Source organism: Canis lupus, chromosome 36 (assembly GCF_011100685.1).
Source record: "Canis lupus familiaris isolate Mischka breed German Shepherd chromosome 36, alternate assembly UU_Cfam_GSD_1.0, whole genome shotgun sequence".
Classification (NCBI taxonomy): Eukaryota; Metazoa; Chordata; class Mammalia; order Carnivora; family Canidae; genus Canis; species Canis lupus.
This window is the reverse complement of record NC_049257.1, coordinates 161,952-187,111: the sequence shown is the minus strand read 5'-3', so window position 1 is coordinate 187,111 and position 25,160 is coordinate 161,952.

Genomic DNA, 25,160 nt, shown 5'->3' with positions numbered 1-25,160 from the left:
GCTAGTGCTCTCCAATAAATAAAGTCTTAAAAAAAAAAGTTAACTTGAAGACTTAACTAGAAAAGAAATAGCCATTTTGGGAAATGGTTCAAAGAACAAACAAAATTGAAAAGATCTTATATACCACCCCAACCCTTGCTATGACCTTTCAGTATTAAGTATTGTTAGCATCAAAAAATACTAATTTAAATAATATATCTAAAATACATAGCAATTCACAGCCTACTACAACCGGATTTTCACTATGTTCTTTCTCTAATGTTGATAACATTTTTCTACAGGGAAATGTCAACATTTAATTTTTATACTGAAAATTGGAGAACCCCAATATAGCAAATGTCCCCTTCCCCAAGGGATAAAAATTATTCAATAATTTAACTTCAGATATAACCACTGAAATACTTAAAGATGCTTTTGAGATTTTTTTGAAAAGACAATAAAAATTAAAAACTCAATCTGAAATCAAGAAGGAATGATTTTTTTCTGGAGTTAGATATGCTCTGTATCCAATGATATATCAGAAGACAGAGAACTGATCCAAAATGAAATGGTTACCTAAGTAGACCAATAGTTATTAAGAACATTGAGAGAATATGCAAAATTCTCCTTTTAAACTGAACACAATATCCTTATACTCTAATTTTACTAAACTTCCCAGGAATAGATAATCTCTATCATATATAAACTCCTCCTGAAGAAAAATTATCCAACTTACATTATAAATCAAGCATAATCTTGATAACTAGAAGAAAGCAGAAGAAAAAATATGAAGTAAAAATAACTGTATAACATCTTAAATATAAAATTGGAATCAAAAGTAATTTTTAAAGTAAAAATGTATCATAACCACAGGGAATTCATCATGAGCATGACAGGATAATTTCACATTAGGATATTTATCAACATACTTTACTCCTGTAATGGATGAAAGGAAAAAGCATATGGATTATTTCAACAGATGTTAAACAATAAAAAGCACATTTGAAAAATTTAACCCCCTGTTATAAGATTTCTTAAAACCCTAGGAAACCAGAAATAGAATGGATTTCCTAAACTTAATAAAGATTATCTGCTAAAGCCATATAACAAACATCTTACATATGGTGGTACTTTAGATATATTCCCATTAAATTCGGGAAAAGTCTGGCCTCACAGTGAAACCTGGAACTAAAGAGCCTGCTCAATATTGGAGGGGGGCGAGACGGTGGAAGAGGAGGGTCCCCGGGTCACCTGTCCCCACCAAATTACCTAGATAACCTTCAAATCGTCCTGAAAACCTATGAATTCGGCCTCAGATTTAAAGAGAGACCAGCTGGAATGCTACAGTGAGAAGAGTTGGCCCTTCTATCAAGGTAGGAAGACGGGGGGGCGGGGGGGAATAAAGAAACAAAAGGCATCCAAGGGGGCAGGGCCCCGCGAGGAGCCGGGCTGAGGCCAGGGCGAGTGTCCCCAGGACAGGAGTGTTGTGCCCAAGATCGGGAATCTGAGAAACCACCGAGGAGCCGACCCCGATGCAAACACACCAGGGTTGATTTACAAGCTCCAGCTTGGGCCCAAGTGCACCCGACACATTGGAGCAGGGACTTGGACCCCGAGGGGGGTTTCAGCTGAGTTGTATGGGCTGGTCTCGGGGACCTCCAGGAGGGGGGGAAGGAATCCCTCAAGTCTGTTTACATTCTGATACGGGGCCTTCAAGGGCATTGAGCTCTGTTCTCATTCTAATAGGGGCTTCCTGCCCTTGGCTTGGGCTCTGTTCTTATGCTAATGTGGGGCTTTCTAGGGCGTTAAGCTGTAAGCTGCTTTCTTCCTGTAGCTGAAGTAAGGCGCCGTTCAGCTCTTATTCACAGGGTGCCTGGGATGGCTGGACTTGTGCTAACGCTGAACTTAAAGTGGAATGGCCTTCATTTGCTCGGCCTCCACAAGGAGAACCCCCACCCGGGGAAGCAGTAGCATCATCAACCTTCCCGATGGAAAGGCGCTCCCAGGGAGGTGGAGCAGTACCCCAGGAGGCCGGGGATGCTCTCAGGCTCCCGGGGGCACTAACAGACACCTGCGCCCCAGGGGAGAGCGCCACACCCACGGCTGAACTCCCTAAAAGGGCTGCAGTGCGCTCGGTGGGCTGGGAGCAGCTGGGGGCAGCTCCAGCGGTGGCTCTGCGGAGGGGGCTGCGCGCTCAGGGGGCACGAATCCAACAGCGCAGGCCCCGGAGCACAGGGCGCCGGGACACAGCCCAGGATCCCGGCCTCCCCCCGGGACACGCAGAGGCCGGGAGGGCCCAGGACAGCGAGGATGCTCCTGCCGCCTGGCGGCCGGAACTGAGCAGATCAGCGGCCCCGCCCCCGGAGCATCCAGGCCCTGCAGATGAAGAGCTCTGTAACTACTGCGGGAGCTGACTCCAGGGCTCCAGAGCTGGCCACCGCCACTGGGGTTGTTCCTCCTGGGGCCTCACGCGGTAAACAACCCCCACTGAGCCTCACAGTGCCCTCACCGGATAAACAGCTTAAACATCACTCACTGAGCCCTGCACCAGGCAGGGGGCTGAGCAGCTCCCCCAAGTTCTAACACCTGAAAATCAGCACAACAGGCCCCTTCCCCAGAAGACCAGGTAGACGGACAAGAGAAAAACAAATATTGACCAAGCAGTGCTGGAACGTTTCAGGGGAAGCCAAGGGACTTCCAGTATACAGAATCAGAGGATACTCCCCCCTGGTTTTGTTGTTGTTGTTGTTGTTTTGTTTTGTTTTGTTTGCTTTTTGATTTCTGTTTGCTTCCTCCCCCTTTTTTCCCTCTTTTCTTCTTTTTTCTTTCTTTCTTCCTTTTTTCTTTTTTCTTTTTTTCTTTTTCTTTTCTTATTTCTCTTCTCTCTTTTTCCCCTTTTCCCAATACAACTTCTTTTTGGCCACTCTGCACTGAGCAAAATGACTCAAAGGAAAACCTCACCTCAAAAGAAAGAATCAGAAACAGTCCTCTCTCCCACAGAGTTACAAAATCTGGATTACAATTCAATGTCAGAAAGCCAATTCAGAAGCACTATTATACAGCTACTGGCAGCTCTAGAAAAAAGCATAAAGGACTCAAGAGACTTCATGACTGCAGAATTTAGATCCAATCAGGCAGAAATTAAAAATCAATTGAATGAGATGCAATCCAAACTAGAAGGCCTAACGACGAGGGTTAACGAGGTGTAAGAACGAGTGAGTGACATAGAAGACAAGTTGATGGCAAAGAGGGAAACTGAGGAAAAAAGAGACAATTAAAAGATCATGAAGATAGATTAAGGGAAATAAGTGACAGCCTGAGGAAGAAACACCTACGTTTAATTGGGGTTCCCGAGGATGCTGAAAGGGACAGAGGGCCAGAATATGTATTTGAACAAATCATAGCTGAAAACTTTCCTAATCTGGGAAGGGAAACAGGCATTCAGATCCAGGAAATAGAGAGATCACCCCCTAAAATCACTAAAAACCGTTCAACACCTCGACATTTAATAGTTAAACTTGCAAATTCCAAAGAAGATCCTTAAAACAGCAAGAGACAAGAAATCCCTAACTTCTATGAAGAGAAGTATTAGGTTAACAGCAGACCTCTCCACAGAGACCTGGTAGGCTAGAAAGGGCTGGCAGGGTATATTCAGGGTCCTAAATGAGAAGAACATGCAACCAAGAATACTTTATCCAGCAAGGCTCTCATTCAGAATGGAAGGAGAGATAAAGAGCTTCCAAGACAGGCAGGAACTGAAAGAATATGTGACCTCCAAACCAGCTCTGCAAGAAATATTAAGGGGGACTCTTAAAATTCCCCTTTAAGAAGAAGTTCAGTGGAACAATCCACAAAAACAAGGACTGAATAGATATCATGATGACCCTAAACTCATATATTTCGATAGTAACTCTAAACGTGAATGGGCTTAATGACTCCATCAAAAGGTGCAGGGTGTCAGACTGGATAAAAAAGCAGGACCATCTATTTTCTGTCTACAAGAGACTCATTTTAGACAGAAGGACACCTGCAGCCTGAAAATAAAAGGTTGGAGAACCATTTACCATTCAAATGGTCCTCAAAAGAAAGCAGGGGTAGCCATCCTTATATCAGATAAACTAAAATTTACCATGAAGACTGTAGTGAGAGATGAAGAGGGACACTACATCATACTTAAAGGATCTATCCAACAAGAGGACTTAACAATCATCAATATATATGCCCCGAATGTGGGAGCTGCCAAGTATATCAATTAATAACCAAAATTAAGACATACTTAGATAATAATACACTTATACTTGGTGACTTCAATCTAGTGCTTTCTACACTCGATAGGTCTTATAAGCACAACATCTCCATAGAAACGAGAGCTTTAAATGATACACTGAACCAGATGGATTTCACAGATATCTACAGAACTTTACATCCAAACTCAACTGTATACACATTCTTCTCAAGTGCACATGGAACTTTCTCCAGAATAGACCACATATTAGGTCACAAATCAGGTCTGAACTGATACCAAAAGATTGGGATCGTCCCCTGTGTATTCTCAGACCATAATGCCTTGAAATTAGAACTAAATCACAATAAGAAGTTTGGAAGGACTTCAAACACGTGGAGGTTAAGGACCATCCTGCTAAAAGATGAAAGGGTCAACCAGGAGATTAAGGAAGAATTATAAAAAGATTCAAGGAAACTAATGAGAATGAAGATACAACCATGCAAAATCTGCAAAAGCAGTCCTGAGGGGGAAATACATCGCAATACAAGTATCCATCCAAAAACTGGAAAGAACTCAAATACAAAAGCTAACCTTGCACCTAAAGGAGCTAGAGAAAAAACAGCAAATAGATCCTACACCCAGCAGAAGAAGAGAGTTAATAAAGATTCGAGCAGAACTCAATGAAATCAAGACCAGAAGAACTGTGGAACAGATCAACAAAACCAGGAGTTGGTTCTTTGAAAGAATTAATAAGATAGATAAACCATTAGCCAGCCTTTTTAAAAAGAAGATAGAGAAGACTCAAATTAATAAAATCATGAATGAGAAAGGAGAGATCTTACCAACACCAAGGAAATACAAACGATATTAAAAACATATTATGAACAGCTTTACGCCAATAAATTAGGCAATCTAGAAGAAATGGACGCATTTCTGGAAAGCCACAAACAACCAAAACTGGAACAGGAAGAAATAGAAAACCTGGGCTGACCAATAACCAGGGAGGAAATTGAAGCAGTCATCCAAAACCTCCCAAGACACAAAAGTCCAGCGCCAGATGGCTTCCCAGGGGAATTCTATCAAATGTTTAAAGAAGAAACCATACCTATTCTACTAAAGCTGTTCTGAAAGATAGAAAGAGATGGAGTACTTCCAAACTCGTTCTATGAGGCCAGCATCAACTTAATCCCAAAACCAGACAAAGACCCCACCAAAAAGGAGAATTATAGACCAATATCCCTGATGAACATGGATGCAAAAATTCTCAATAAGATACTAGCCAATAGGATCCAACAATACATTAAGAAAATTATTCACCATGACCAAGTAGGATTTATCCCTGGGACACAAGGCTGGTTCAACACCCGTAAAACAATCAATGTGATTCATCATATCAGCAAGAGAAAAACCAAGAACCATATGATTCTCTCATTAGATGCAGAGAAAGCATTTGACAAAATACAGCGTCCATTCCTGATCAAAACTCTTCTGAGTGTAGGGATAGAGGGAACATTCCTCGACATCTTAAAAGCCATCTATGAAAAGCCCACAGCAAATATAATTCTCAATGGGGAAGCACTGGGAGCCATTCCCCTAAGCTCAGGAACAGACAGGGATGTCCACTCTCCACCACTGCTATTCAACATAGTACTAGAAGTCCTAGCCTCAGAAATCAGACAACAAAAAGACATTAAAGACATTCGAATTGGCAAAGAAGTCAAACTCTCCCTCTTCACTGATGACATGATACTCTACATAGAAAACCCAAGACTCCATCCCAAAATTGCTAGAACACATGCAGCAATGTGGCAGTGTGGCAGGATACAAAATCAATGCCCACAAATCAGTGGCATTTCTATACACTAACAATGAGACTGAAGAAAGAGAAATTAAGGAGTCAATCCCATTTACAGTTGCACCCAAAAGCATAAGATACCTAGGAATAAACCTAACCAAAGAGGTAAAGGATCTATACCCTAAAAACTATAGAATTCTGAATGAAATTGCGGAAGACACAAAGAGATGAAAAAATATTCCAAGCTCATGGATTGGCAAAATTAATACTGTAAAAATGTCAATGTTACCCTGGGCAATTTACACATTTAATGCAATCCCTATCAAAACTCCATGGACTTTCTTCAGAGAGTGAGAACAAATTATTTTAAGCTTTGTGTGGAATCAGAAAAGACCCCTGAATAGCCAGGGGAATTTTAAAAAAGAAAACCATAGCTGGGGCCCTACAATGCCAGATTTCAGGTTGTACTACAAAGCTGTGGTCATCAAGACAGTGTGGTACTGGCACCAAAACAGACACATAGATCAATGGAACAGAATAAAGAACCCAGAAGTGGAACCTCAACTTTATGGTCAACTAATATTCGACAAAGGAGGAAAGACTATCCACTGGAAGGAAGACAGCCTCTTCAATAAATGGTGCTGGGAAAATTGGACATCCACATGCAGAAGAATGAAACTAAACCACTCTCTTTCACCAGACACAAAGATAAACTCAAAATGGATGAAAGATCTAAATGTGAGACAAGAGTCCATCAAAATCCTAGAGGAGAACACAGGCAACACCCTTTTTGAACTCGGCCACAGTAACTTCTTGCAAGATACATCCACAAAGGCAAAGGAAACAAAAGCAAAAATGAACTCTTGGGACTTCATCAAGATAAGAAGCTTTTGCACAGCAAAGGATACAGTCAACAAAACTAAAAGACAACCTGCAGAATGGGAGAAGATATTTGCAAATGATGTATCAGATAAAGGGCTAGTATCCAAGATCTATAAAGAACTTATTAAACTCAACACCAAAGAAACAAACAATCCAATCATGAATAGGGCAAAAGACATGAAGAGAAATCTCACCGAGGAAGACATAGACATGGCCAACACGCACATGAGAAAATGCTCTGTATCACTTGCCCTCAGGGAAATACAAATCAAAACCACAATGAGATACCACCTCACCCCAGTGAGAATGGGGAAAATTAACAAGGCAGGAAACCACAAATGTTGGAGAGGATGAGGAGAAAAGGGAACCCTCCTGCACTGTTGGTGGGAATGTGAACTGGTGCAGCCACTCTGGAAAACTGTGTGGAGGTTCCTCAAAGAGTTAAAAATAGACCTGCCCTATGACCCAGCAATTGCACTGCTGGGGATTTACCCCAAAGGTACAGATGCAATGAAACGCCGGGCCCCCTGCACCCCGATGTTTCTAGCAGCAATGTCCACAACAGCCATACTGTGGAAGGAGCCTCGGTGTCCATCGAAAGATGAATGGATAAAGAAGATGTGGTTTATGTATACAATGGGATATTCTTCAGCCATTAGAAATGACAAATACCCACCATTTGCTTCGAGGTGGATGGACCTGGAGGGTATTATGCTGAGTGAAATAAGTCAATTGGAGAAGGACTAACATTATATGGTCTCATTCACTTGAGGAATATAAATAATAGTTAAAGGGAATAGAATTTCAATGAACTCCAAGTTAGATAAAAACAAAGATATCTATACCCAAATGCATCACTGAGCAAAATGGTGTAAGACAGGTAGCAAGAAAAAACCCAATCATTTAAGAATACCAAACTTGGCAATATCTTTCACAAATAACAACAAATACGGAAGAGCAAGAAACACTTCCCAATTCTATAAGCTTACTATTACTCTGATACCAAAAACTCAACAAAGATGTCACTGCTGTGACCTGAATTACATCCTCCCCAAATTTCCTAACTCCTAGTTTTATATATTTGGAGACAGGGCATAATGTAAGGATGTAATTAATGTTAAATGAAATAAGGGTGAACTTTAAGGATGTGTTGAACGGTTTTTATTGATTTGGGGGGGGGGGCGGATTTCTCTATTTCCTGGATCTGAACGCCTGTTTCCTTCCCAGATTAGGAGAGTTTTCAGCTATGATTTGTTCAAATGCATATTCTGGACCTCTGTCCCTTTTGGCGCCCTCGGGAACCCCAATTAAATACCCACCATTTGCTTCAACGTGGATGGAACTGGAGGGTATTATGCTGAGTGAAATAAGTCAATCAGAAGGACAAACATTATATGTTCTCATTCATTTGGGGAATATAAATAATGGTGAAAGGGATTAGAAGGGAAGGGAGAAGAAATGGGTAGGAAATATCAGAAAGGGAGACAGAACATAAAGACTCCTAACTGGGAAATGAACTAGGGGTGGTGGAAGGGGAGGAGGGCGGGGGGTGGGGGTGAATGGGTGACGGGCACTGAGGGGGGCACTTGATGGGATGAGCACTGGGTGTTATTCTGTATGTTGGCAAATTGAACACCAATAAAAAATAAATTTATTATTTAAAAAAAAACAGAAAAAAATAAAAATAAAAATAAAGAGCCTACTCAAAACCAGAAGTAAGACAAGGGGAAAGGAATATAAGGCTTGGCAAGAATAGGTTCTGTTTCAAGGAACAGAAAACACAAAGAATTAAGATAGTAGTTTGGGTTTTTTATGGGTATTTTCCCCCTTCCTGTAAACTACAGTGGCCTGGATGGAGAATAGATCTAACACACAACAAAGATTCAGGATTTATTTTTTTTTTGTGGAATTTCCATATTTGACATGCAGTTTTCACTTTCTGGCCTAACATGAACACTCTAGCACCTGTCATCATTTCTGCATTTCATGTAAGGTAAGGGGTAGCAAGAGATTATATGTTTTCCCTTCAACTGCACTGCCCTGAAATTGTACACACTCCTTTCGATTACATCACCATAATGGAAACTTAATCATAAGGTCACAGCTAACAATAAGAATGTCAGGGGAATGTAGGCTTTATCCTGTATAACTTATATCCAGTTAAAACGCAGGGCTATCTTCAAGAGAAAAAAGGATATTGGAGAAAAAACATTGTTCTATGTCACAGAAAGCTTTGAAATATTGTCATTATTCGGGTTCATCCTCCAAGGAAAGCCAAAAAGAAAAAAAAAACACAAAAAACAGTGAGTTTAATAATGTTTTTACATACAAGATCAACATTCAAAATTACTCATTTTTTATGCCAGCAAAAGCTGCTTAGGAAAAAGAAAAAGGAAAAAGATCCAATTCACAATAGCAGTTTCAGCATATGACAAATCCTAACAAAAAATGTATGAGACCATTTTGGACAAAATGATGAAACTCTTTAAGTCATAAAGCTCTGAGTAACTGGGAGGAGTAAGTGTACTAAATGCCTTCTCCCAAAACTGAGCTAAACTTTAAACAACTCCAAATAAAAATATATTGACATGTCCATGGAACTAAAACTAGTTCTAAACTTCATATGTGAAGTAAAACAAAATAAGAACAAATTTTAAGAAAGAAAAGACATTTCTTGCCGACCAAAAGTAAATCTATAGTAATTAAAACAGTACAATGTTGATACCATAATTGTCAAATAAATCAATGGAATAGAAGAAAGAGCCCAGAAACTGACCCATAAATGCAGAAGAACATGGTACACAAAGTATGTATGAATCAGTGAAAAAAATAGTGTTTATAATAAATTATGTTAACAAAAGTGACCCTCCTACATAAATTATGTTTAAAAAATTACATTTACAAAAATGACTCTCATAAAGAAAATCTGATTTATAATTTCACAACATAAACAAAAATCAGTCCCCCATACATTGGATATCTAAATGTAAGAAAGCAGCCTCTACAATTTTGGAAAATATATTTATGATATAATTAATTATAAGCAAGGCACATGAAGGACTAAATTTTAAATAAACATATTTTTAGTTATAAAGTTAAAAAAGAGAAGACATTTGCCATGTATTACACAAAGCAATAATATTGTAAATATGGGAAGAACTTCAACTAATCAAGGAGGAAAAAACAAATCACAATGATAAAATGTGCAAAATAGAACATTCTCAAAACAATAACTCAATGTACAAATATGAAAATATGCTTATTCTTTTATTATCAGGGAAATACAAATTAAAATAGCAGTAATATTTTTCTATCATACTTGCAAAAATTTTTAATCTAATAAACCATTTGGCAAGAATTTAGGGGGAATGATACTCTCACACTTTGCAAAATAGAATGAAAACTGTTATAGCTACCTTGAGATATAACCCAGTAGGATCTAGGAAAAATGCAAATATACCCCTATCCTATACCTCAGTGGCAATGTGTAGAAACTCACAGGAGTGCACACACAAAAAAATGAGCTATGCGTATAATGGGCAAAAAAGACTATCAACCCCAAATCCAAAAGTGATGTACAAATACTAAGATAGAATGTTATATAACCAATAAGAGCAATAAACCAAATCTAGTATGTGTTCATGCAGATTAGTAAAAAACAAAAATGCCGAAAGTACGATGCTCTCAATGGATATATATGGATACATAAGCATTTATGTGTGCATATATTTGTATTATATAAATGTATAGATTTATGGGCACATATTTACGGAAAAGCATAAACTGGAACAATAATGGTTACCTCTGAGATTAGGAAGAGAGAAGAACATTGAGGGTGAGGTTAGGGTAAATGTTATCTCCAACTAGATGGAGATTGTATATATGTGTATATATACACACATGTGTGTATGCACATATATTGCAGAAAATGAGACAAGATATTTATAGCTGTAATTCTAAGTGAAAATATATTTTCGTCAGTCTCCTTCATGTTTTTTAATATCTCTCAAAAGATAATGACAAATGGCCAGGTAGGTCAATTTCAAATAATTATGTAAAAAGTAATCAGTTGTTAAATTTCACAAATCCTCTTCGCTATTGATCTGAAATGTTCTGAGACATACAAAATCACCATAACACAGTACATTACAATTGAGATAATGGAGGGTGAAGAGAATGGGGTCTCAAACATTCCAAAAAGAAAAAAAAATCCTTTCTCCAGCCATAAAACCACGACAGATGGTAAACAACCAATGAACACTAACATTCCTTGAACATTGTCAATTTTGAAGGTTCCTTTCTATTTCTGCTCAGCTCATAAAAAGAATAATCTCAGATACAACATTTGCAAACAGTGTGTTTTCCAATGGCAAGTCCACAGATGTTCTTTTTGGTCATGAGACAATGACCTAGGAGAAAGTAGGTACACCAGAGAAAGTGTAAGCATGTAATTAAATAAGGCTACCCTCTGCCCACTAAACTAATTCAATGAGATTCAAACAAAAAATAAAGCAAATGTGTCTCTGGAGTGATTTTTCCAAGGTAATTTGTGTATCATGGTGAGTAGAAACATTTTCATAAAGTACATTCTCTGGAACACATGTCTTAAAAGATGCACCACAGGGGGGGGAAATTGTTGAAGTTAGGGAAATAACCCTAAATCTGCTTCTTAGATACTTATAATAAATATTTTAACATTTTAAGGTTCTGAGAAGTCTTACTACTGGGAAAACTGTGTTTTGTTCAACCCATAAATCCTCATATTTATTTACACAGGTTTTTTTTTTTTTTTTAAGAAGCAACAAGTAACTAGCCTGCCATGTGTCACAAGTATACTTGTGAACCTCAGTGTGGATAATGCTGATTTATCTGCATGCATATAATTTTGAATATATTCAACAAGTAACACAGGCTAAACCATCCCTTGCCATCCGTAGTGCCTGGACACAGCAGTCCACCAGGTGGGGCAGGACGGACAACAGGGTCAGAGTGACACAAATCAAATTTCTCTGCTTCTCATCTGACTTCTCTGCAAGAACACAAGCTTATCTCGAATTCTTCCTAATGTGATTCTCCGGGAATGTCTCCTCTGTGCCCCATGAACCAGTCCCTTTAACTGATGCCCTGATAACTGAATTTTCCTTCTTCCTCTTCTTCAGTTCCTGCTCATTGTAGTGTTGCTTCTTGTAACTGCTGAAACCCAAACCAAGAATGATACTACCTTGAAACGCAGCTGCTACTGCCACTACACAGAGAACGCCCTCTGCGGATGACACCCAGGACTGCCGCATCACGAGGGCTGGGGGAACCAGAGGCCCTAAGGGTACAGCTACCAGTCACTGCCAAACTGGTGCTTCTGCCCCTCACTGGCCCCCGACGCTGCACTGGACCCTCACAAAACCACAATCAAGTCTTCTCTCCTCCTTGCTGTCTGCATGAGTGTCTGGGCAGGGCCTGAGGACAGTCTTAGTGAGACACACAGGGCTGGCCTCAGAACTGACACACGCATGTCCTATTTCTCTTCCTTGGACTGTCTCACCAGTGTTTCAGACATATCCTAAACCTAAGTCAGGACAAGACTTATCTATTTCATTCATTAGCAACTTTTGGAAAGATGCCACTTATGAAATGATCCTATAATCCTAAGTGAAAGCCACTTATCAAATGATCCTATAATCCTAAGTGAAAATGTTCTTACAACTTTGGGTCCTTTCCTTATCCTAAAAACTTAATATTTCCCCCTGCTTCTTTGACAACAAAAGATCTAGAAGCAATAGAAAAACTTGGTATTTTCTGGGTGTGAAAGTATGAATGCTTTAAAGGGTTCCATTAGACCTAGGTAAATTGGTTGAGACTCATAGCAATCCCACATAAACCTGATCCTTACCTCCACCTCCTCCAAACTCCTACCTCTCAGCTCTCAAAGCTCTCCCCATCTGACCTCATGCCACAGATCCAACCTCATTTCTCTCTGCTAAGGAGCAGTTGTACATTTAAACAATGAACAACACTCATTAGTCACCCATTCTGTGGTATTCAGGCATTAGACGAAGCCCTGGAGTAAATAAGACACCTTTGCTGCTGTCCAAAGAGCTCTTTACAAATAGTTCTCTTCTGTCAAGTGAGATTCCTTGGAGATTTTTTGCCCCCTTTGTTTTATTTTTTTTATTTCTTCAAATTGTTATTTAAATTTTAGTTAACATAGAGTCTAGTATTGGTTTCAGGAGAATTTAGTGACTCATCACTTACATGTAACATCAGTGCTCATCACAATTGCCCTCCTTAACACTCATCCCTCATTTAGCCCATAGCCTGCCAGCCTCCCCTCCAACAACCATCAGTTTGTTTCCTATACTTGAATCTCTTGGTTTGTTTCTCTCTTTTCTTCCCTTTCTCCCTGTTCATCTGTTCTGTTTCTTAAATTCCACAGGAATGAAATCATATTTATCTTTCTCTGACTTATTTTGCTTAGCATAATACACTCTAGATCTACCCATATTGTTGCAAATGGCAAGATCTTCTTTTTGATGGCTGAGTAATATGCCATTTTATACACACACAGACACACTCCACCTCTTCTTTATCCATTCATCAGTTGATAGACACTTGAGCCGTTTCCATAATTTGGCTACTGTTGCTAATGCTGCTATAAAGGTCAGGATCCATGCGGCCCTTCAGATCCATATTTTTGTGTGATTTAGGTGAATACCTAGAAGCATAATTGCTGAGTTATGGGGTAGTTCAATATTTAACTTTTTGAGGAACCTCCACACTATTATCTAGAGTCACTTCACCAGTTTGCATTTCCACCAACAAACTAAGAGGGTTCCCCTTTCTCCACAACCTTACCAACATCTGTTTCCTGTGTTTTAGCCATTCTGACAGGTATGAGGTCATATCTCATCATGGTTTGATTTTTATTTCCCCCATGACTGGTGTTGAACATCCTTTCATGTGTCTGTTAGCCATCTGCTTGTCTTCTTGGAAAAATGTCTCTTCATGTTTTCTGCCTATTTCTTCACTGGATTACCTGTTTTTTGGGGTGTTGTATAAGTTGTAAGTATTGGCTACAGCCCTTTATCCAATAGGTCATTTGCAAATATCTTCTCCCATTCCATAGGCTGCTTTTAGTTTTTTGATTGTTTCCTTTGCTGTGCAGAAGATTTTTATCTTGATGAAGTCCCAATAATTTGTTTTGCTTTTGTTATCCTTGCCTCTGGAAACATGTCTAGTAAGAAGTTGCTACAGCTTATGACACAAGGTTGATGCCTGTGTTCTCCTCTAGGATTTTGATAGTTTCCTGTCTCATATTCAGGTATTCCATACATTTTGACTTTTTGTATATGGTGTGAAAAAGTGGTCCAGTTTCATTCTTCTGCATATTTCTGTCTGGTTTTCCCAACACCATTTGTTGAAGAGACAGTCTTTTTTCCTTTGGATATTCTTTCCTTTTTTGAAGATTGGTTGCCATATATTTGTGGGTCCACTTCTGGGTTCTCCATCCTGTTCCATTGATCTATGTGTCTGCTTTTGTGCTAATACCACACTGTCCTGATGACTACAGTTTTGTAATATAGCTTGTAGTCCATAATTGCGATACCTCTAGCTTTGCTTTCCCTTATCAAGACTGCTTTGACTGTTGGAGGTCTTTTCTTGTTCCATACAATTTTAGGATTGTTTGTTTTAACTCTATGAAAAATGCTGGTATTATTTTGATGGAGACTGCATTAAATGTGTAGATTTCTTTGGGCAGTATAGACATTTTAACAATGTTTGTTCTTCCATTCCATGAGCATGGAATCTTCTCCTATTTCTTTGGGTCTTCTTCAATTTCTTTCAGAAGTGTTCTATAGTTTTCAGAGTACTGATCTTTTCCTTTTTTGATTAGGTTTATTCCTAGGTATCTAATTGTTTTTGGTGCAATTGTAAATGGGATTTATTCCTTGATTTCTTTCTGTTTCTTCATTATTGGCATATAGAAATGCATCAGATTTCTGTATGTTGATTTTATATCCTGTGACTTTGCTGAATTCCTGTATCAGTTCCAGCAATTTTTTTTTTCTGGGGTCTTCTGGGTTTTCTACATACAATGTCATGTCATCTGTAAATAGTGAAAATTTTACTTCTTCCTTGCTAATATGGATGCCTTTTATTTCTTTCTGTTGTCTGATTTCTGATACTAGGACTTCCAGTACTGTGTTAAATAACAGAGGTAAGAGCAGACATCCTCGGCTTGTTCCTGACCTCAAAAGGAAAAGCACAGTTTTTGCCCCACTGAGGAGGATATTAGCATTGGGTCTTTCATTTATGGCCTTTATGAAGGTAAGGTATATTCCCTCTAACCCTACTTTGTTGAAGGTTTTTTAATCAAGAATGGATGCTGTATTCTGTCAAATGCTTTTCTTGTGTTATTGAAGGGATTATATGGTTCTTGATTTTATTACTATAGTGTGTCACATTGAATGATTTGCAGATACTGAACCACCACTGCAGCCCAGGCAAAAATCCCTCTTGCTACTATTTCTCGTTGGTTTCTATATCATTTCCATTCTAATCTTTATTATTTCCCTTCTTCTGCTGGCTTTAGGCTTTATTTGTTGTTCTTTTCTAGCTCTTTAAGGTTATATTGTATATTTGAATCTTTTCCTGCTTAAGATAGGCCTGTATTGCTATATACTTCCCTCTTAGGACTGCCTTTTACTGCATTACAATGGTTCTGGACTGTCATGTTTTCATTTTCATTTGCTTCCATGTATTTTTTAATTTCTTTAATTTCTTGGTTAACCCATTCATTCTTTAGTAGGATAGTCCTTAAACTCCATGTATTTATGGGCCTTCCAAATTTTTTCTTGTGGTTGACTTCAAGTTTCATAGCATTGTAGTTGGAAAATGTGCTTAGTGTGCTCTCAATCTTCTTAAACTTGTTGAGGGCTGATTTGTAATCTAGTATATAATCTAATATGGAGAATGTTCTATGTGCACTAGAAAAGAATGTGTATTCTGGTGCTTTAGGATGAAATATTCTGAATATATCTGTGAAGTCCATTGGTCCAGTGTGTTGTTCAAAGCCATTGTTTCCTTGTTGATCTGCTTAGATGATCTGCCCATTGCTGTAAGTAAGGTGTTAATGTACCCTATTATTGTATTATTATCAATGAGTTTGTTTAAAAATCAACAATCATAAGGGTGGCTAAGCTTAAGAAAAGCATAGAAGAAACCAGAGAGATCCTTACTACATAGATGAAAGGGCTACTAACTAGGCCAAAATTAAAAAATGCTCTAACCAAGATACAAAATGCACTAGATGCAATGCCATAAGGATGGAAGAAGTAGAAGAATAAATCAGCAATATAGAAGATAAAATTGTGTAAAATAATGAAGCTGAAAAGGAGAGGAAAAGAAAAATTCTGGATCATGAGTGTAAACTTAGGGAACTCAGTGACTCCATAAAGCAAAATAACAGTCATATCAAAGGAGTCTCAGAAGAATCAGAGAGGGGAAAAAGGGGCAGCAGGTATATTTGAGCAAATTGTGGCTGAAAACCTCCCTCATCTGAGGAGAGAAACAGATATCCCAATCCAGAAGGCACAGAGAGCTGCCATCAAAATCAACAAAAGCCAGCAAACAACCAGACATATTGTAGTACAATTTGCAAAATAGAGACAAGGAAAGAATCCTGAAAGCAGCAAGGGAAAAGAAATCCCTAACCTACAAGGGAAGACAAATCAGAGTAGCATAAGATCTTTCCACAGGAACCTTGCAGGCCAATAAAAAGGGGCATGATATATTCCACATGCTAAATGGGAAAAACATGCAGCCATGGATACTTTATCCAGCAAGGCTGTCATCCAGGAGAGATACTTTCCCAGACAAACAAAAGCTAAAGGAATTTGTGACCACTACCAGCCCTCAAGAAATATTAAAGGGGACTCTGAGTGGAGAAAAAAGACCAAAGCAACAAAGATTGGAAAGGAACAGAAAATCTCCAGAAACAAGGATTTTACATGCAATACAATAGCACTAAATTCCTTAGAGTTTCATGAGACCATACTCTATGCCTTTGCTCATTCTTCTCCCCTCAGTATGCAATGGTCTTTATCATTTCAATTTAAACATTGCTTATATAAGATGCAGCGAGGGTTGCCAAATAAAATGCAGAACCCCTAGTTAAGTGTAAATACCAGATAAATGATAAAAGATTTTTAAGTATGTCCAATTTACTGCATTTTGTTTGCAATGATACATGATACATATCTGTGCTAAAATAATATGTATGGGGAGTTAATGTCAAAAAGATAAAGATGTTATACTTCTCTTTAAATTTGTTGTATAACAAATTAATGGGAAAAAAAGATATTCAGGAAATAAAATAACCTGGGTTTGTGAAGTTTCTTCACAGGAGTTCTATTGTTCTTACACAAATCAATTTTTATGTTTCAGTTTTATCTTAAAAAAGAGACACAAGGTGTCCAGTAACTTGATATAGGAGCCAGCACACTTTCTCTATTCCATATTTAGTAGCAAAGAGTGTTGATAGCTTGAATTAAGCCATGCTTGGAGTATTTACCCCATGAAAGTAGGCAAATGCTAAAAATCTGTATTTTATATTTCTCCAAAAACTCATTGCTAAACATTTACTAATATACCACTGATGTATAATCAAAATGTTTCTTTATATGCCTTAATAATGTGTTGACAGAAAAAAAAATATATATATACATATACTTATACATAACCATTTGTGTTATATACTTCATAAGTTATAAGTTATGTTATGAACATGTAAGTATATATAAACTATATAGACCTTAGGTATTACTACTAGCCAGTTGGGATATGCTTTTTTCAGGCTTTATTAATTAAATAAAATATAATATTTAAGGTCAAATAGAATGAAGGTGAGCAAAGAAAGTATTCATTTTCATTGGAGCATGACATAATGAGACTGATAATCCTACAAGAGTCATAGACTCTATAGGTCACTCTTGAAAATAATTCCTTATTTCTTCCACAACAATTTTCCCCAAGTACAATTGTTTCAAAGTCCCCAAGTTGACACAATAGGCTTCTCTGCACAGCACTAAGTAGAAATCCGTTTTCACAGGCAGCTGACAGAATGTTGTAATTACATCTGCTATTGTTCCTGGTTTGATAAGAAGGGACCGCTTTCCTAGTTGTCCTTCACGGGGCTTCTGTGGACAGGAGCCAGAGCAGTTCAGGGGACGTGCTCAGTAGCTGGGGAATCCATATGCCAGATTCTGCTGTATTTTACACAGCCTGGAGAATTTGCTTTTTGTTTGAGGTTGCTTTTTTTTTTTTTTTTTCTTTTTCAGTGAAACGCACTTGCTTTTCAGGCTCATCAAATTTTGATTTCAAGCATCTCTGGGCTGTAAGACATACTTCAGAACCTACCTGATCCTTTCAAAAAATTTATGAATTTTCTACTTATTGTTTACATTATTTTTTTTTTTTTTTTTTTTTTTTAATTTTTATTTATTTATGATAGTCACAGAGAGAGAGAGAGAGGCAGAGACACAGGCAGAGGGAGAAGCAGGCTCCATGCACCGGGAGCCCGATGTGGGATTCGATCCCGGGTCTCCAGGATCGCGCCCTGGGCCAAAGGCAGGCGCCAAACCGCTGCGCTACCCAGGGATCCCTATTGTTTACATTATTAAATGAAAAGTACTTGTACTTCTTCTAGAGCTGGTACTAAAAGAGTCAGGGGAGAAATAAAGCCTAGTAACTTTTCTTCCCTCAATCTCTTGTTTCATACAAAAATATCTATTAGGTTACAAAATCAAGTTTTCCCAACTTACAGCCATAATTACCAAGATGTCTTCTACACTATTTTCAAATCTCCTCAGAAATAGCATGAGACTCAACTGTGTAACTGAAGGCAATGCCACAATTTGACTCCAGACTTGCTGCATTCTTGTAGGAAAATACAGAATACTTTGTTCTTTCAAAAATTATACCTAAGTTATATTATGCAAAATAAGAGGAAAATGAAAAAACAATATGTCTACTCTACAAGAACCTATAATTTAGATAACACGTAAAGTAAGCAATGACCTCTACAAAACACTGACTTCTAGTTATGCCTAGTTTTGTATGGTGTTACTTTACATGAAGATATTCAGCTATCAAAATTTCTCCTGGGCAGCCCGGGTGGCTCAGCGGTTTAGCGCCGCCTGCAGCCCAAGGTGTGATCCTGGAGACCTGGATCGAGTCCCAGGTCAGGCTCCCTGCAAGTAGCCTGCTTCTCCCTCTGCTTGTGTTCTACCTCTCTCTCTGTCGCTCATGAATAAATAAATAAATAAACAAATAAATAAATAAATAATTTCTCCTTTTACTTATTTCAATTATAACATTTCATGAAACTTTCTAAAATGTATTCTATATTGTTCTGCCTTTATAAACCATGTACAATATCAAAACAACATTTTCTTTAATGATTCAGGTTATCAATAAGAATATCATACACTTCTATAACTGTGAGTCACTAGAACACATTTGAACTACATGTAGCTCAAGATGCTGCATGACTCTAAGTATAAGACTTGAGATTTTGTACCTCTTTTGGTCATCATTCAGTTTATTCCTTTATTTTCAAAATGTCATAGAACATTAAAGTGGGGGGGGGCGGGAAATGATCAGGAATCTACAACAAACTTGGTGACTCATTGGCAATGGAATTTCAAATTCATCATTTTTGACCTCACAGAAACTCATAAGTTAAAAAATTGAAAAAAAAATGCTTTCCAAGTCTTCTTTCAACTAAAAGAGCCTATCTCAAAGACTGTTGGTGAAAATATAAATTGCTTATAAATTGCTACAACCATTCTGGAAAAATCTCTATCAAGTAGAAGCTACATATACTCTATGATTCTGAAATACACTCCAGGCAATTCCGCCATGAGAAAAATATGGAGGAATGCTTAAAACATGTAATTTTAAATATCCAAATATTCACCAACACTATAATAAATTATCACATATGTATTCTGTAAAATACTATACAACAATGAAAAGGAATCTATTATGGCCATACACAATGGTGTGGATGGATCTCAATAGGAAGTTTAAAACAATTTTAAAGGGGTATCTGGCTGGTTCAGTCAGCAGAGCATGCAGCTCTTGATCTCAGGGTCTCACTGGGCATGGAGCCTACTTCAAAACTTTAAAAAAGTAAAAAATATACACTATATAGATAGTTTCACTTCTATAAAGTTTTCATAAGTCAAAACTAAAATATAGGAATATGTACTCAGGTAATTAAAATATAAAGTAAGGGAGGAAAAGTTACTATAAACAATAATAGTGATGAATTTTAGAGAAAAGTTTGCAATTAAGAACATAATTCTTTGCTTTATTGAAATTCATTAAGCTACAAGCCAAGCAGCCACTCGAAAAAGTTGGCCTTTGAGCAGAAAGGCCACAAATTGTTATGAATAAGCAAGAGTTTAGGGCATGCCATTTCTAAGAGCCCTTAATAAAGAAGTTTTAAAAAACAAACTTCAGAAAAATCAAAATGACCAAACATTGATATAAATACTAGCGCTAAGCTTTAAACATATTTGAAGAAATAAGAACTAAAACTAGGGATGCCTGGGTGACTCAGCAGTTGAGCATCTGCCTTCAGCTCAAGGAGTGACCCCAGGTCTGGGGATCGAGTCCCACGTTGAGCTTCCTGTGAGAAGCCTGCTTCTCCCTCTGTCTAGGTCTCTCTCTGTGTGTCGCTCATGAATAAATAAATAATAAATAAATAAATAAATAAATAAATAAAATCTTTAAAAAAAGAACTCAAACTAAAACGATGGTTATAAAGGAGATAGTCTGTCAAGTAAGAGCTATATCGTCTAGCAATAAAGTGGGAAGATTACAGGAAAAGTAGAATAAACTCCATTAACTGACAGAAATTAGAACAAAATTTGTGTACACCTAATTGTTTAAACTTTTATAGATAACCAAAAATAGAAAAGAAAAGAGAGTGAGCTACCATATCAATGAAAATATATATCATGTACTGGATTATTTTAATCATGCATGTGTGTTTAAAATATGGAATTTAAACTAGATAGATTCAGATAACCTGAAATTGAAAAAAACACTATGCCTTATACAAGAGAGATTTATTTTTTTAAAGATTTATATTTATTTATTTATGATAGGCAGAGAGAGAGAGAAAGAGAGAGAGAGAGAGACGCAGTAGCAGGCTCCATGCAGGAAGCCTGATGCAGGACTCGATCCCGGGACTCCAGGATCACTCCCTGGGCCAAAGGCAGGCGCCAAACCGCTGGGCCACCCAGGGATCTCTCTACAAGAGACATTTAAATGGGAGGGATTCCATTTAAAATAAAAGGATGAACAATTTATACCAAAAAAATTCAAATAAATGCAGTGGCTACAATGCTCATACTTAAGCAGGAAAAAAAAAATCAGAACAAAAAGCATTTAAAGGAGAAAATAAAACCTTTCATAAAGTAGAAACGAGTGAACGTTCAAAGAAAATAGATAAAAACATACCAAAATAATTAAGAATTTCACATACCTCCTAAAGGAACTAGACAAAGAACAAAGCCCAAAAGTTAATGAAAGAAGGAAATAACAAAGATCAGTATGGAAATAAATGAAATAGAGACTAGAAAACAATAGAAAAGATCAATGAGACTCATAGCTAATTCTTTGAAAAGATAAAACTTATAAACCTTTAGTCAAATTGATCAAGAAAAAAAGGACCTAAATAAAATCAGAAATGAAAGACAAGTTACAACTGACTCCATAGAAATGTAAAACAAAAGAGATTACTACTGAAATTATAGGTCAACAAATTGGACAACCTAGAAGAAATTGATAAATTCCTAGAAACATATAGCCTTCCAAAACTGAATCAGGAATAGATTACTGAATAGAAAATCTGAATAGGTTACTAGCCTAAAATGAATCAGTAATCCTGGGCACCTGGGTGGCTCAGTGGTTGAGCGTCTGCCTTTGGCTCAGGTCGGTGTCCTGGGATCGAGTCCCATAGCAGGCTCCCACTTCTCCCTCTACCTGTGTCTCTGCCTCTCTCTGTCTCTCTCATGAATAAATAAATAAAGTCCTAAAAAAAAAAAAGATGGTTGCCTCCTAATCTATATATATATAGATAGATATGGCTTGGCCATATCTAAATAATACTGTATGGTAAAATACCACATTGGCTCTACAAGAGAAAGTCTGAAAGGTTTAGTGTTCATATAGGAAATAGAGGAAATGGTTGAAGAGCACTTCCTTCTCATCTCACCAAAACAAAAACCATTAGACCCAGATGGTTTCACAGGAGAGTTCTACCAGAATGTTAAAGATCATATAATTCCAATTAGAGGATTCTAGAACATAGTAAAAGAAAGAAACTTCCAAGTTGAATAAAGTGAGTCTGGCATGGATCCAAAAACAAGACTGCACCTCCCGAAAAAAATTATATGTCAGTCTCACTATGGTTATCAATGTAAAAATACCAAACATAGGTTATTTTTATATGCTATTGTAATCTTGAGAAACATCATGTCTAAGAGGGTTTATTCTAAGATTCTAGGGGATCTACTAGTGTAATCTGTTACACTAATGGAGCTTAGGAAAAAAAAGATCATAATCAGCTCCATAGTTTCAGAAAAAAAAATAACACCCATTCATTATACTAATAATAAAATGCAAATTGATGGGTGCTTCTTTAACATAAGGCAAAATTTAAAGGAGAAACACAAGAGGCTTTTCTACTGAGAGTATAAACAAGTAAAAAAAAATAAATCTCTTGATAATTATTTATTACTGTGTTGGATGTATAAATGAACATGAGGAGACAGGAGAAAGCAATTAGAAGCATAAGAACCCGAGAAGGGAAGTAACACCTATTTACAGATGATATGATTATACATCTGGCAAAACCCCAAATTAATGGAAGATTACTGCAAACATTAGAATTTAGGAAATAACATGTTTTAAAACCAACATACAAAAATCAATGGCATTTACTTATACACTTGGAACTTTAAAAAGTCACTATTTACAAAAGTGAGAGGGAGGACAAAGACCATACCTGAGGCACAAATTTAGCAAGAAAGGTCTAAAACCAATGAAGAAAACTATAAAATATTCCTAAAAAATATGAAGCTAGACCTAAACAAATGATCACATACAACATTCTCAGAAAAGATCATTCCAAGTCATAAAAATGAAGGTTCTCCCTAATTTCTAAATAAAACACAAATCCAATAAAAATATCTTTTCTTTTCTGGAGCTTGATAGTTATTTTTAAAAGTGCATTAGAAGAAATAAAGACAAGCAGGTCAGAATAGTCCTTAAAAGATAAATTAAAAAGAGATCTGCACAAGCAGTCATTAGAACATATCATAAAGCCTTAATACTAACACTGGTGTGCTTTATGTTTGAACAGATAAACAAACCAATGAAATAGAACACACAATCCAAACATAAGTTTAATTGCTTATGGAATTTTAGATAAGGAAAAGTGGCCAAAAAACCAGTAAGGAAATGGACTTTTAAATAAAGTATATTGTAATAATTAGAGATCTAAGTATAAAATTTGATCCATTCCTCAACTATACAACAGCATAAATTTCATATTTTAAATGTAAAAAGTTTATCATAAAAGTATTCAAGAAAGTATAGGTGAAAAGCTTCATTACTTGAAGTAGGAAATTTCCCTAACTGGGACATAAAACCCAGTGATGTAATGAAAAGATGGATAAACTTCATGAGAATATTTTTATGGCACAAAATATTCAACAACGTACACCAGGTAAAAGACAAATGATATACTGGGAGAATACACTTGCAAATTATATCACAAAATTTTAGTCTGCTAAATGTAGAGGGGAAAAAGGGGGTTAAAATATGGAAAGAATTCATCTATGGAAGAATTCACATGCTCTTACTCATTTGAAAAGATGATCAATTTCTCTCATAGCAGATAATAGCAACATAAGAGTAAATAATATAGAGTTTTGGCAAAGAAATTCAAAAGTGAGCACATATACTATTGGCGAGGCTATGGGGAAACAGATATTTTCACATACTGTGGATAGGAATGTAAAATAGATGAATGCCACTGGAGAGGAATTGGACACTATTCATCAAAATACAATTGTATTTAACCTTTGACCCAGCACTCCTTTTCCAGCAATCCATGCCAAAGATGCCTTGACAAAAACACTAAAGGACTTTTCACAAAGTAATCCATGGCAGTATGGTTTGTAAAGCAAAGTGGAAATGTCCACCAATAACAGACTGAATTAATACACAATGAAATAGTCACACAGTGGAGCCCTATACAGCTGTGAAAATGAAGAAGGATTCACTCCTTAGATCTATGTGGCAATTCCCAGTTTATACCATACTGTAATAAAAAGCAAGGTAGAGAAATTTAATCTCTTCTACAAATTATCTAAGTAAAGGGGCAATAAAAATGCACACATGCACACACTAAAAACAGAAGGATTAAAAAGCAAGAAGAAGTATAAACCACAAAAATGTTTGGTGGTTCCTTATAAGGGAGGGAGAAAAGACAGTGAAAGGCATAAGAATAGAAGCTAGACTTTTCTGAAATTATCTTGTTTTTATTTTGGTTTTTGGATGTTAACAATTGACTTTGAAACCATAAATATTATATGTAATTGTTAAACTAAATCAATTTTATAGTAAAAGACAATTCCTTAAAAATTTAAAACAAACTCAACTCTTGAGTTGATGATATAACTACACAGAAAGCAATTTTTCAGTTGTATATTCCTGGTGATATTTGCCTTATTAACTGTTTTTAAAAAAGAAACCTTTAAACTGTTTCTAATAATCATAATATAAATGGTAGTGCTGATATCACCCTATGACCTTTTCTGTGACTTGTAAAGAAAATGAGTATGTAAGTGTTTTTATAGAATGATGTTTTTTAAATGGGAAAAGAGTTACAGATTTAAAAAAAAAATACATTTACTAATATGACTACCTGAAGAAGCCTACACACAATGAATGATCAGCCCTATAGTAATTAACACCACACCACCCAAATATAATCCCTTAATATTTTTCATAAAACAAAACAAAAAAACAGAGCTCTTTGGAGAGAAGGCTGATTTCAGATCTTGTCAAGAAAATGTACATGACTAAAATAAAACGATTTAGGAACCAGCTTGATGAAGCTCCCATTGGCCAAAAACAAAATTTGAGCATCAGTATGAATATTGTAGCAAACTGAAACAAATGTTTAAATTTGTAAGTTCATAG